This window comes from Cupressus sempervirens, chromosome 7 (genome assembly GCF_028749045.1).
Source record: "Cupressus sempervirens isolate cs-2001-9-10 chromosome 7, ASM2874904v1, whole genome shotgun sequence".
Taxonomy (NCBI): Eukaryota; Viridiplantae; Streptophyta; class Pinopsida; order Cupressales; family Cupressaceae; genus Cupressus; species Cupressus sempervirens.
In genome coordinates this window covers 33,853,881-33,867,758 of record NC_143124.1, presented here as the reverse complement: position 1 = coordinate 33,867,758, position 13,878 = coordinate 33,853,881, and positions in this window count along the sequence as shown.

Below are 13,878 nucleotides of genomic sequence, written 5' to 3'. Positions count from 1 at the left end.
TACTGCAGTATAAAGTTGGCCTATTAAGGCTTACAATTGATCACTTCTAATGATCTACCTTTTTAGGAGCAATAAGGACTACTAGGTCCACCTTGTGAAAGGATTTACAAAACATACAATGAACTATGCACTTGGTAAAGAGATTTGACAAAGATTGTTAGGTCTACCTTGTAAAAGGATTTAACTGATACACCTATTAGGATGAACCAGTGGCTGATCTTTGATCTACAACTCTAATTTTTTAGTTGAGATTCTTTGTAGTGTAAAGATCACCTTGTTGTGATAGATAAATCTTTTTTGTCCCTTATACTAATTGTAGCCTTATCAATTCGTACTTTTTCTCTTCATATTCACTTTTTATAATCACACTTGGATATGATACAATTCGTTACATATATACCAATCCAAATAATAATTCATCAAAGTTGGCTACAATATAAATTTCCATCAAAATCACAAAGTCAGCTTAACTACTAGTACTTAGGTTCTGAAGATAGACTCAGTGATGTTCTAATACTCAAAAACCATTGTCAACACTTGACATCATCATGAACTTGGTAGACATAAAAGCTTGCTTCATACTAATCACTTCAAAATAGCCTAAATTTGGTCAACACTGAGTTACTCAATGAACATAGTGAAACTTTCCATATAAACTAAGTTACTTGGTTGACACTATGTGGCTCGTTCAACACTAGAACTATGAGCTTGGTATAGACTGAATTACTTGGTTGACATACCTTGGTTTGGTCAACACTAACATTCCAAGCTTGACATATAGATTGAATCACTTGATGTTGCCAGCTTGATAGATACTGGAAAGTATGGTTGATACTATGCAACTCTGTAGATACTACGAAGCTCAGTTTGTACTGTCACTGATCAACTCAATAGATACTGCTTTCCATATACTAAATAGAGATTCTAGAATTTGATAGCAACTGTAGAACTCGATAACCACTATATAACTTGGTAGTAACTATATAATTTGGTAAAAATTGGTTAACACTGTGAACTGGAATATGAGCTTGGTAGCAACTGTAGAGATTAGTAGCAGTTTAATCATTTAACTAAGTGTGAGTCACTAATAAAAAAATTTTACCTTCATGTCAACATAATCATCAACTTTTCCTCTTTCAATCTCTCGAATACTTTTCTAACATGCTCAAGATGTTCTTCCTTAGTCTTACTAAATGTCTGAATGTCATCCTAATAAATAATCACAAATTTACCCAAGAATCTTTTCAAAAATTCATTTACTAACCTCATGAAAGTACTAGAGGCATTAGTTAAACCAAAAGGACTAACCAACCATTCATACAAACCATATTTTTTCTTGAAAGTAGTGTTTCATTCATTACCTTCTTTGATTTTGATCTGATGGTAACCACTCTTCAAATCAATCTTTGTAAAATACTTTCCTCCATTCAAACAATCCATTACCTCATCCATCCTTGGCACAAGAAACCTATATTTTACTATGATCTTGTTAATAACTATGGAATCAATATACATTCTCCATTTTCCATTATTTTTAGGTGCTAATACAACATGTGGACTCAAAATTTCTCTGATCAAACCTTTTTTCAATAATTCATGCACTTATCTATTAAGCTCTTCATTCTCTATAGGTGTCAATCTATATGGTAATTTATTTGGAAAATTATCTCTAGGAACCAAATCCATACAATGACTTATACTTCTTACTAGTGGTAAACTATCAAGAATTTTTTTTGCAACAATATCCTTATACTCTTCCAATAATTTTGTAATTTCCACTGGCACTCACTCAATACTACTAGTTTCTATTATCACTTAGTAGCCATTAATGGGTACTCGATCAATACTATTTTCTGGTGCTTGGTTGCTACTAGTACAACTTGGTCCTCTAGGAATTATAGCAAAAAAATTTTGGTTCTTCTTCATTTATTTTTCAAATTGCTTCCCATTAACCATGCAACTTTTCACAATAGTACAATTAACCTCATTTGAACTCTCAATAAAAGGAAACAATGTTTATTTTTTCCCATTCACCCAAAGAGTATATTGATTCAATCTTCCATCATGTATAGAATATCTATCATACTACCAAGGTCTACCCAAAAAAATATGACAATAATCCATAGGCATAATATCACAGAGGACTTTGTCAAAATAATGTCTAGTTTTGAACTTCACAACACATTGCTCACTTACCAATATATTATGTTCATCCTTGATCCCTGAAACATGATAGGATTTTGGATGTTTTAGCCTCTAAAACTATAACTTTTTAACCAACTCTTTGGATGCCAAATTTGTAGAACTTCCACTATCAATGATCACTTTGTAACATTTTCTAGTCATCTTACATTTGGTCTTGAAAAGACTTCTCCTTAAAACAAGTTCCTCATCACTTCCCTTATTACATAAGGTTCTTCTTAGTATCAGATTTTCTCTAGCCTTAGGTCCACTTAATGAACCCTCAATATCTCCTTGAATTAGAACATTTCTATTATGTTGCCCATTTTCAGAGGATCTATATTCAAAGGATCTATGCCCTTCTTTACCACATCTAAAATAATTACCATGAAAATCACCTCTAGAATAAGAATCACTTTCTTCCCCGATAAGAACTAGTTCCTCCTTGGTAGGAATTACCACCTTTCCATTCAATCTTGTTCTTGTCATCACTTTTCCATTCAGGTTTTCCCTTATCTTGCATAAATTGTTAGATCTGCCACCTTCTCCATGCAATCTACCTCTGCCTCTCTAGAATCTACCACCTCCACCTCTTTGTCTTTGTTCATGCTTCTTTATCAAGATCTCCTCAGCTTTCAAGGCATATTGGTATGCTTCTTCCACACTTTCCAATTTCACAAGACTTATCTCATCTTGAATTCTAGATCTCAATCCATTTAGATATTTGAAATTTTCTCAACATCATCATCCACACATCTAGATCTGATTTCCAATTTATAGAATTCCTTAGTATACTCTTTCATACTCATGTCTCTTTCTCTCAAATTCTACATCCTTCTCAATAAGCTAACTTGTTAAGTAGTAGGAAGGAATTTGTTCTCCACCTTGTTTGTCATCTTCACTCAAGTTTCGGTCTTCTCCTTTCCTCTCCTTTGTCTATTAGTTTGCAAATGCTCCCACCATGGTGAATCGTGGCCTTTCAACCTTGTAACTAAAATTTTAACTTTTGTATTATTAAGAGTATTTTCATACTCAAAGAACTTCCCCATATTAGAGATCCATTCCAACGCAACATTGATATCCAATTTTCCATTTTAAGGAACAACCTCTACAATAGGCTTTAAATGTGCTCTAGTCAATACTCTCATCTATCTTACTTCATCTTGATCTTCTTCAAGTTGTGGATTTGGGTTTGGTGCTATTGCTTCATCATCACTCACATCATCAAGATGTGTTCCTCTCCTCTGGGCTATTTCTAAAACATCTAATCTAGCTACAATTTGTCTCAATGTATCTAATATTGCATTATCATCATTTCATCTACCATGAACCATCTTTACAAATTAGGTTCTTGCTTGATCATAACCCTCTACAACCTATAGTTCAAATCTACAGATTCACAACCCAAAAACCAAATTCACTTAGGGTTCTACAAGATCCAAAATTCACAAGGAGGAACCTATGCTTTGATACCACTTGACCTAGGGAGACAAGGGAAATAACCATGGCCAAGGGCACACCCAGCTATCCAAGTCACTAGACAAAGTGAATACAGTAGAAAACAACACAAAGAACAACCACCAAAGGAGATGGGAGAACACAATATCTTATAGATTCATCAAATTATCAAAATACATGCCTAGCTATGAGGCCTTTTGGGTTACAACTAGAATACATTAATCATCAATGATAAAACTTTGCATTTAAACTCTATTTCGACCTCCTTGATTTGTCTTCTATCTCTACTACTACTCTGCGCTAGACTCTATCCTAGAACCTCTTTAAATACATGCATAGCCACAAGTTGGCCTATTGCAAAAACCAACTAATTAAACCCTTATATTTAATGCATAACCAAGCCACAAGTCAGCTCTCAAAAAATACCTATCACCAAATTAAATGCAAAGGTTAGCTTGAATAGGAAACTGCATATAGATAACTTGGCAAAAGACTCCAATAAAATGTTGCAACTCAGAAAACATAGGAACACTCAACATCCAAGGTGAGCTCAACAACTACTAGAGAACTCAAAAACCAAAGGATAAATTAGCAACTAAAGGTGAGGTTGGTAACAAAAGAGTAGCTTGGCAACCAAAGGACAACTTTGGCAAAACTACAACCTTGACAAACATAGAGAACTCAACAATCCAAGACATTGCAACTTGACAACAACTAACAAGGAAAACATGTAGGATAGATATGCAACCTAGGATGCTTCTGTATCAACCTTGTACAAACATATGTACATCAACATTGAGTACCAATAGAATGGTTTTACAACTTTAGCCTTATTTGTGCCTATTAATCCGTCATGGATTTTTTTTGCTAAATATGTAGAAAAATAAAAAATTGAGCTCACGCCATATTGTAGTGTCTAAGAAATGATAAAAACATTGGATACTTGGATGTGATCCTATTCATCTACTCCAAATATTTTTTAGAGAAAAAAAAATATTGCTTGAGCACTAAGATTAAAATATTTCCTTAACAATGGCTTTGGGGTATTGGCAATCATCAATGGTAATTGACCTATTTTAACAAAGTGTTCCTATAGTGGCACTCTCCTTAGGTACACCCTCTATGCATCATATCTTGCTTGCAAATCCTCCATATCAAATTTCTTATGTATTGCATGATTAGGGTTTAACCTAAAAACTTCCCCAATCAGTTCTGGTGAAACCCTAAAGAGATTATCTCCATTATGATTCTTGACCATCCTTGACACTAGGTCATATCTCTTTTCTATCATGGCCAATAAATCACCATCGAAGAAAACACCTGCGACAACTAGCTTACCAATTTCAAACTCCCATACATTGTTTAGATGAGTATCGAGTTTTCTCTCCAAAAAGCATTTGCAAAAAAGCTCAAAACTACTATAAGATGTTTGGGCATCTCTTAACCAATTGGCCTTCTCATAGAAACCATCATTGACTAGTAATTTAGGAGCTTTTAGGCACTAGTTCTTTTCCATTGGAAGACTCATTAGTTGATCATGCTAATTGTTCCAAAAAATCATCATGCACAACTCTCAACTGGTAATCTACCTTTCTTAAAAAATCCCTTTATGGAGGCATTTTATCTATATTATCTCAATTACAACTACAAATTCTTGACTAGCCAAAGATTTTCAATACTCACCCAAACAAACTTGTTTTCTCTAGTGAGAATTTTGTCTGCAATAATTTGTGGCTTCGAGGAAATGCAATTTGAAATTCTAAATATTTTTGCACTCAATAATGAGAGGAATCATAAATTTTATGGAAAATGGCATCACACAAACTTAAATTGATCAGAATTAATGTTGTAACTATTTTATTTCAAGAAGCACAATAAAATTTGAAACTTAACCATCGATTTATGCCAAATCGGATGATTCTTTTTAAAACTTTAAAAAGCTACATTACCATTTATAGATGCTAGACACGTGTCAATGCATCGCTTCCCCATTTTGGTTAAATTTTGATCATCTTCAAAATTTGGGGAAGTGATGATCATTGATCATCATTTGATTGATGATCCTGAGTGATTCTAACTATTACTATGTTCACATAAAAGACATTGAACCCACTGATCCAACTCAGCATCCACCTTTTCTTACACATTGTATTTTTGGCAAATCAAAACAAAAAATTTAGCATATTATCCAACTTATGGTCATCTAGAAAATCGTGACACAACTGAACCCACTAAGTCCACGTGTCACAACCTCACTTCTCCACTTTGGTTAAATTGTGTGCACTTTCAAAATATAGAGAAGCGATGGTAGTCAATCATCATTTGATCAATGGTTCTACAAAATTGACACTCCACTGTCCTAGTCAGCAACCTTCAACCAATAAGAAGACACCAATCTATCACCTACTCTGACAATTTTCCTTTTACAACCCACATACTAAACTTGGTCCCACTTTGTCCACATGGCAGCTTCTCGCTTGCCCACTTTCATTAAACCCCACCCATCTTGTGAATTTGGGGAAGTGATGACTGTCAGTCATCATTTGATCAATGATTGGGAACTTGTATGATATACACTACTTTAAAACTAAGGAAAAGGGACCCACACTTCCACGTGTCAAAACCTAACATCCCCACTTTGTTCAAACCTTGTACAACTTCAAAATGTGGGGATATGACCATCGTTTATCTTAACATGATCGATGCTCAATGAAATAAACTCTCCAAGGGTTAGGAGTTTTGATATGAGCACATAAATCATTTAAGTCTGTGACCTGGTGATCAAGTTGATCATATAGTCAAATTTTATCAAAAGACAACAACATTTTATAGCTTGACCTGGAAAAGTAGTGAAGTTTCCTTGGTCACTAAGTCACATTAGTTAAGTACTCAACTCCCTTTTAGCCATGACTAAGCGAAATAGTTAGTAAAGCCTCATTCACATGGTCACATGAATGAGAGAAGTATAATGAACCTTTACAAAAATTGGGCAAACTGTTGTGTTCACACAGTTAGGGCCTCAGAAGACAAAGACTAAAAAATAACCATGATTATGTGAAACTAGTTAGAAGAACATAAAGAACTTTATTCACATAGTTTCAGGGGTGAACAGATGGTTAGGAGATTTGAACAACTCATTGGAGAGAAAATTGAACATCTTGGATTTTAGTGTGGAGTGTTCATCACCACTGTAAAATTGGAAGAAGGAAACCTAATAGAACCTCCCATGCCTAGCCTAGAATTGACTGTGGTTGATTTCAAAGGAAAAAAGCTAGATCCTATAATAGAATAGGTCGACCATAAATTCTTATTTGATGGTAGTTTTATAAAGTCAAGGGTCTTTTCCCAATTTGCATGGAGAATAAATATTGAAAACTTTGAGGAAAGATGCAGTAAAAGGAAAGTTGAGAAACTAGAAAAAGAATATGCAGCCATACAAGATTTAACCAAGGAAGAAATGATGCAAGAATTTAGTAGTGTGACTCCTGAAGAGGGTTGACAAATAATCAAATTAGCTAAAGTTTTACTTCCTCCAAATTGGGACATTATAGATGCAATGCTATTTAATATTGTTAAAAAGAAGTTAAGAACTAAGGAGAAAAATAAAAGGGCACTCAGTGGTGCTAAATATAGTGAAGACCATGTTGCCTTAGTTATTTTCTCCTTAAAAAGAGGATCTAGAGCTAGTTATTCTCAAAATAATGATTCTGAATTAATGGGGAACTTGATTGTTAAAACAGTAGAGGATACTTCAAATGAAGAGGCAATAGAATTAAATGTTGCAACAACCACTCTTACCTTAGCCATTTCCAAGAAAGAGAAAAGGTTTATACAAGAGCTATAGGAGAAATATTAACAAGTTCTAGATGTTTAAAATAAGGAAGTCCAAAAGCGGATCAACCTCGAAAATAAAATGACAGGACATAAAGGATAGTCTAGATGACACACTTTTTAATAGGTGGATGGAAGGATATTCCTCAATGAATCAGTTGTTACTAGAAGAAGTTGAAGAGATGGATGTGGAATAGGATGAGGTACAAATAATTAACACCAATTCAAATAGAAGAAAGAAAAAGGGAGCAACCAACTATAATAGTTGACAGGGCTACTCAAATTGGTGATGTGGCACAAGAACAACTAATTACAATAGTGGATGTGGCTATTTAATAATCTACCAAAATTTTAACTAGAATATGAATATGTATTTTAAGAGTAATTTTGTCAAACAATTCTTACACAACCAGCCTGGGATTGAGTGCACTGTAGAATAATCTTAATTTGAATCTGACTCATTAATTAGAGTAGAACATTAAACTTACAACTTAGCTCTCATAAATTGTTAGAGCTTATTTAGAGTTTAGGCATTTCAAATTTACCAATCACCAAGTAAATAAAATGAGCTATGTGACCAACTTGGACCAAGGAAAAAGTACAGATATTTGAATATAAAATCATGAGCACAATATAATGGTAAATACTTACGTATTTTGAACCCACAAAAACTTCCCACATTACAATTGGTTCACTGTTATTGTTCTTATTAAGGTGTATAGTAGCTATGAGTTGGAGAAGATTACTACCCATAATTGACTCACACCCTGACCACACTACTTGCCTTACTACTGGTGAACCAATATTGGAAATGGTTTGATGTTAAACTACGTATTCATAAGGGTATCAGCACTCTCTTAATGAAAAGATTTAATTATGCAAATGTCCTCATCTTGTGCAAAAATTCTGAATGCTACATTTTCTACACTAAATACTCTGCCAAGATGTGATTTAGAACACTTGCAACATCCACAGTTTCAATGTGTGTCTTTCCCAAATTGGCTACAAAGACTAGTGTGTGTTCTCATTGAATAACAAGCATTCTGACTGTATAATAGATATTACTCTAACTAGGAAAGAAGCTCCCAAAACCACCAATGCAGGTATGCTAAGAAAATGTGTGGCAATTTCTAGTGATGCTAACCAAGATAAAATGATACAGTGGCTACTCTACAGTAAGGTTTCTCTTGGTTACTATGCATAGGTCCACTTCTTCAAAATAATGAACTAATAACTAAAATCTTAGATTGCAAGAACATTCAGATTATGAAATGATCAACTGGCTCGAATTTCCTTCCTTACCTCCCATATCTTGTTTTCACTGAAATCTAACTGCTTGTCAATTCTTCTGCCCAGCCTATATAGTACTAATTAGAAGGAAGATTTGGGTGACGTCCAACTCCCTTAGAAACTTCAAACTTGAGGGTTTTCATCCTCAAGATTCAACCAGTCACATTTAAGCAACCAGAACTCACAATATTTCTTTTATAAATTTTTGTGTGTTTGTTAATCCCAATACAAGCTCTCATTTATTGCCTGGAAGTGAGGGAAAACACAAGTAAGGAATGTGGGATTAAAACTTCATTTTCATCCTATCACTTAAAGCCATTTTATAAAGTAAATAGATTTATAACATTAAAATGACTTAATTCCACACACTTTAATAAAGTTCTAGAGTAAATTAAATTAAATTTCCATTGTGATTGGTAGGCACCCTGTTAGATAATGTCATTAATCTATCTAGATGTGGAGATGGATTAAATTGGTGCCCAAAATACTAGTGCTGAGAAGGGGACATGATAGTCCTCCCTTCCCAAGATTGCTTGCCCTCAAGAAATCTCAATGTTGGATGTTGCAATATAGATTCACCTTCCCAAGTGGCATCTTGATATGGTTATAAGTCTTTCCATCAGACTAAACATTCCCTAATAGTTTTATTACACAACCTCCTCTCTCACATTTCAATCACTTCCTCTGGCACAAAAATAAGCTTACCCACTTCATCAAGTAGGGGCAAACTCTCTGAGGGTACAATCTACTAGCCCACAGCCTTCTTGAGGCATGAACTATGAAAAACATTGTGGATTCAGCTGTTTCCTAGCAAAATCCAATTCATAAGCGACCTCTCCTACCCTCCTGGTGATATAATAAGGTCCATAAAATCTAGGCTTAAGTTTCTCTGACCCATTTTTCTTCAAGGAACTCTATCTATATGGTTGTAGATGAAGAAAAACTCTATCACCCATCACAAAACTTTTCTTAGTGTGAAGTCAAACAGTATATAATTTCTATTGATTTTGTGCCTACTAAATATTATCCTTGAGAGCTCCGAGGATATCCTATTGGTCCATAATCCAATCTTTGGCCAGAGGTTCCTAGCTATTTAGTAATGCCAAATCTATAAAAGAAAGGACCTCATAACCATAAAGGGTATAGAAGGGGGTCATCCAAATGGATATATGGTAGGTGGTGTTGTAACAATACTCCCCCAAATACAACCACTTAACCCATGCTCTCTGTTTCCCTGCAATGTAGTTCCTCAAGTACCCTTCCACCCACTTATTCACTATTTTAGTTGTGATAGCTAGTGCTGGTAGTCAACTCTATACCTATCAATTTGAAAATTTCCTGCCAAAAGGTACTGAGAAACCTACTATCTTTGTTACTTATAATAGTCCTAGGTAATCCATGGAGCTGGAAAACCTCTCAAAAAAATAGCTCAGCTACATAAGAGGCTAATCAGTTTGTGGCTATCACAAAGAAGTGTGCATACTTGGTCAATCTATCCACCATTGCAAAGATGCAGTCCCTACCCTGGACCTTGGCAACCCAATAATAAAATCCATGTAGATACTCTCCCACCTTTGGGTTGGAATAGGGAGAGGTTGAAGTAATCCTATAGGAAAACCCTATTCAAACTTGTTTTGCTGACAAGTTTGGCACTCTCTAACATGCTACAATACATCATCCTTAACTCCCTTCTAAGAGAATCTCTCCTTGATCTACCTATAGGTTTTAAAAAACCTTGGGTGCCCTATTGATGGTGCATCATGTATAGTGTGCATAATGTTCCCCTTTAGTTTAGATTTAGCTACTAGGTAGATTTTGTTTTTGTAATATATAAAATCATTCATTACCTTGTACTACTCATCCTAAAGTATACCATCCAAAATCTAAAAAGCATGAACACTTTTGGAATACTCCACTAATAACTAGGACCTCCAATCTTTTGAAATCTCTAAAATGGCATAACATGCTAGCACTAGGGGTTGTCGAGAAAGAGTGTCAACAACTATATTATTTTTCCCTTTGACATATTCGATTTCAAAATCGTAAGCTTGTATCTTGTTGACCCATTTCTGCTGCCTTTCATTCAACTCCTTTTGTTCTAGGAAGTAATGTAAATTGTTATGATCCATCTTAACTATAAATTTACTTCCCACCGAGTACTATCTAAATTTGGCTAAGGCATTTATTATAGCCAGCATCTCCTTATCATAGGTGGAATATAACAACTCACTGCCCCTAAGTTTCCTACTCTCAAAAGTAATGGGATGATGGTCCTATATCAATACTACCCCTATTTTGCTTCTTGAAGAATGACACTCTAAAACAAAGGGCCTATAAAAATTAGAAAGTGCTAGCACTAGACAAGAACTCATTGCTTGTTTCAGTTTATCAAATGCTACCTTAGCATCCTTTGTCCAACTAAATGCCCCTTTATGCGTCAAATCAGTAAGGGGTGCTGCTAGCTATGGAAAAACCCTTGGTGAATTGTCAATAATAGGAAGAAAGACCAAGAAAAACTTGTAACTTAGATACATCCCTCGATGGTGGCCAATCTAGAATTGCCTGTATCTTGTCCTGATGCACCTTAACCCCCTCAGCACCAATCACATGTCCCAAATAGAGAATCTTGGTAAGCCCAAATTTGCATTAAGACTCTTTTGCAAATAATAAATGCTCCTCCATGAGACTAAGGACCTCATCTAAATGTTGCAAATGTTCTTCACAAGTCCTGCTGAAGATTAAAATATCATCGAAGAAAACCAATACACTCTTCCTTAGTTGTTTCTTGAAAATATGGTTCATGCATGACTCAAAAGTGGTAGGTGTGTTAGTGAGCCCAAATGGCATCAACAAAAACTTTTAGTGTTCGAAGTGGCATCTAAACGTTGTCTTATGCATGTCCTCCTCACGGACTCGAATTTGGTGGTATCTTGATCGAAGGTCTATCTTCAAGAAATAAACTACCCCATGAAGCTCATCCACTAACTCATCAATGTGGGGAATCAGATACCCATTCTTAATGGTCCTCATGTTTAGTGCATAGTAGTCTATACACATCCAAAGGGTGTTTTCCTTCTTCTTAACCAACACCACTAAAGAGGCAAAGGGGCTAGAGTTGGATCTAATATGCCCCATATCTAAAAGCTCCTTTATCATCTTCTCTATTTCTTCATTTTAGTGCCTAGGGTGATGATAAGGGGTAGTAATAATAGGTTTGGCTACCTCCTCAAGCTCAATAATATGCTCAAACCCTCTATCTGGTGGGATTCCTAGAGGTATATCCTCAAACACTCTCTTGTGCTTATCTATAACTATTTGAATGTCATAATGATATCGCTGCCCTAGGTCTTGTGTTTCCTTGAGGAAATGAAACACTGTGTAGCCCACTCTATATCATCATGTCTCAAAATGGCCTCCATCCTGTGACTTGTAATTAATCTAAGTCCACTACTGGGTATGGCTTTGAGGACTACTAACTAATCACCCTGTAAGAACCCCAACTGCATAGTCTCATGATCAAAAGTGTACCTATGGAGAGTCCTTAACCACTGTCTACCAAAAATGGCTTCGTACCCATCCAAGTCAACAATGTAGAAATAAATCTCTAAAAGATAATCATCAAACTGTATCTAAAGACTAGCTACCTTCCCTGTACACCCCAAAACTTCATTGCTTGCTACCTTCATGTCAAACTCATGAATGTCAACTATCGACAAACCTCTCCTAGATACCATCCATGTGTTGATGAAATTATGTGAAGCTCTTGTATCCAAAAGGCATACAATGTGCTACCCCTTAACCACACCCCTCACTCTAAAAGGGTGACATGCCATATCACTAGAAAGATGGCTATAACTGGAGGTTGTTCCATGATGATTTTCTTCTTCTTATCTTTTAGGGGTTGCTCTTCAACTTATTCCTCCTCATTGTCCTCAACCTCTTCACCTTCCTGCTGCTCCCCTTCATCCTTGGAAAGAACCTCAACATAATGTATCTTTCCTTTCCCAAGGCATTTCTGATCTAGGGTCCAAGGCTCCCAACAAGTAAAGCATGATTTCTTCCTTCTGAGTTCATTCCATGTTTTAAAATCCAACCAGGGAGGAATGGTTTTTTGCTAGTTTTTATTTCCTTGGCTCAATGTAGATCCCTTGTAAGGTTTCTTTGGAGGCTTTAATATCAATGAGGGTGAATCCAAATCATGAGCTATCTTGATCGCATCATCTAGAGTGTTTGGTTTAACGACCTTAACCAAACCCCTAAATATATCCTATAAATCTTCTATGAATAGCATCACTTTCTGCTATTCTAACATATCTGGCACCATAACTGATATACACTAAAACTCATCAATGAACTTATCTAATGATCCACTCTGACGTAACTAAGCCAAATCCCTGTAATACACTTCAACATCCTTCCTGTCAAAGTGGGTGATTAGCTTAGAGCTAAAATTCTCATATGAAGTTATGAGGCCATGATTCTATGTGACTAATCCATGATGCCACCAATTGTATGTGGCTCCCTCTAGATGCATAGTCACAAATCTATTGGCTTCTGCTTTAGCCATGGGCTTAAGCGTCAAATAAGTACCTAGCTTGTGAATCCAAGCTCTAGCAGATGTCTAACCATTGCCATGAAAGGTGGGGAAAGTAAGTTTATTCATGACATGTTTTAAATCCCTATTAGGTGCTCTTAGTCTTCAATCCTACTGCTACTTGTTAGCCTCTCTTTTCTTATTTAAATATTGAATGAAGGTTAGATTTTGTTTAACTTGATCCAAAAACAAATCCCACTCATCAAATGTTGCCATAACATTATTTGGTAACAAATTTGGGGCTATAGTGGTACAATTTCTTCTTCTTTAGCATAAAAAATCTTCATTAAAGTTATGTCTATGTTATGTGTGGGGGCTCTAACTGCTCAAGGTGACCCAGCTATACTACCACCTCCACTATAATGGATAGGAGCCCTTCTGTGGACTGGAAGCAACTGATACATGGTACCTACTAATTGTTGGATAGCATTTGCAATGTTGTTTTGTCCATCTCTAATAGCTCGTAAATTATTTCAGACTTCCATGTCTTGTTCATCTTTGTTACATACCATTTGAATGTTGTT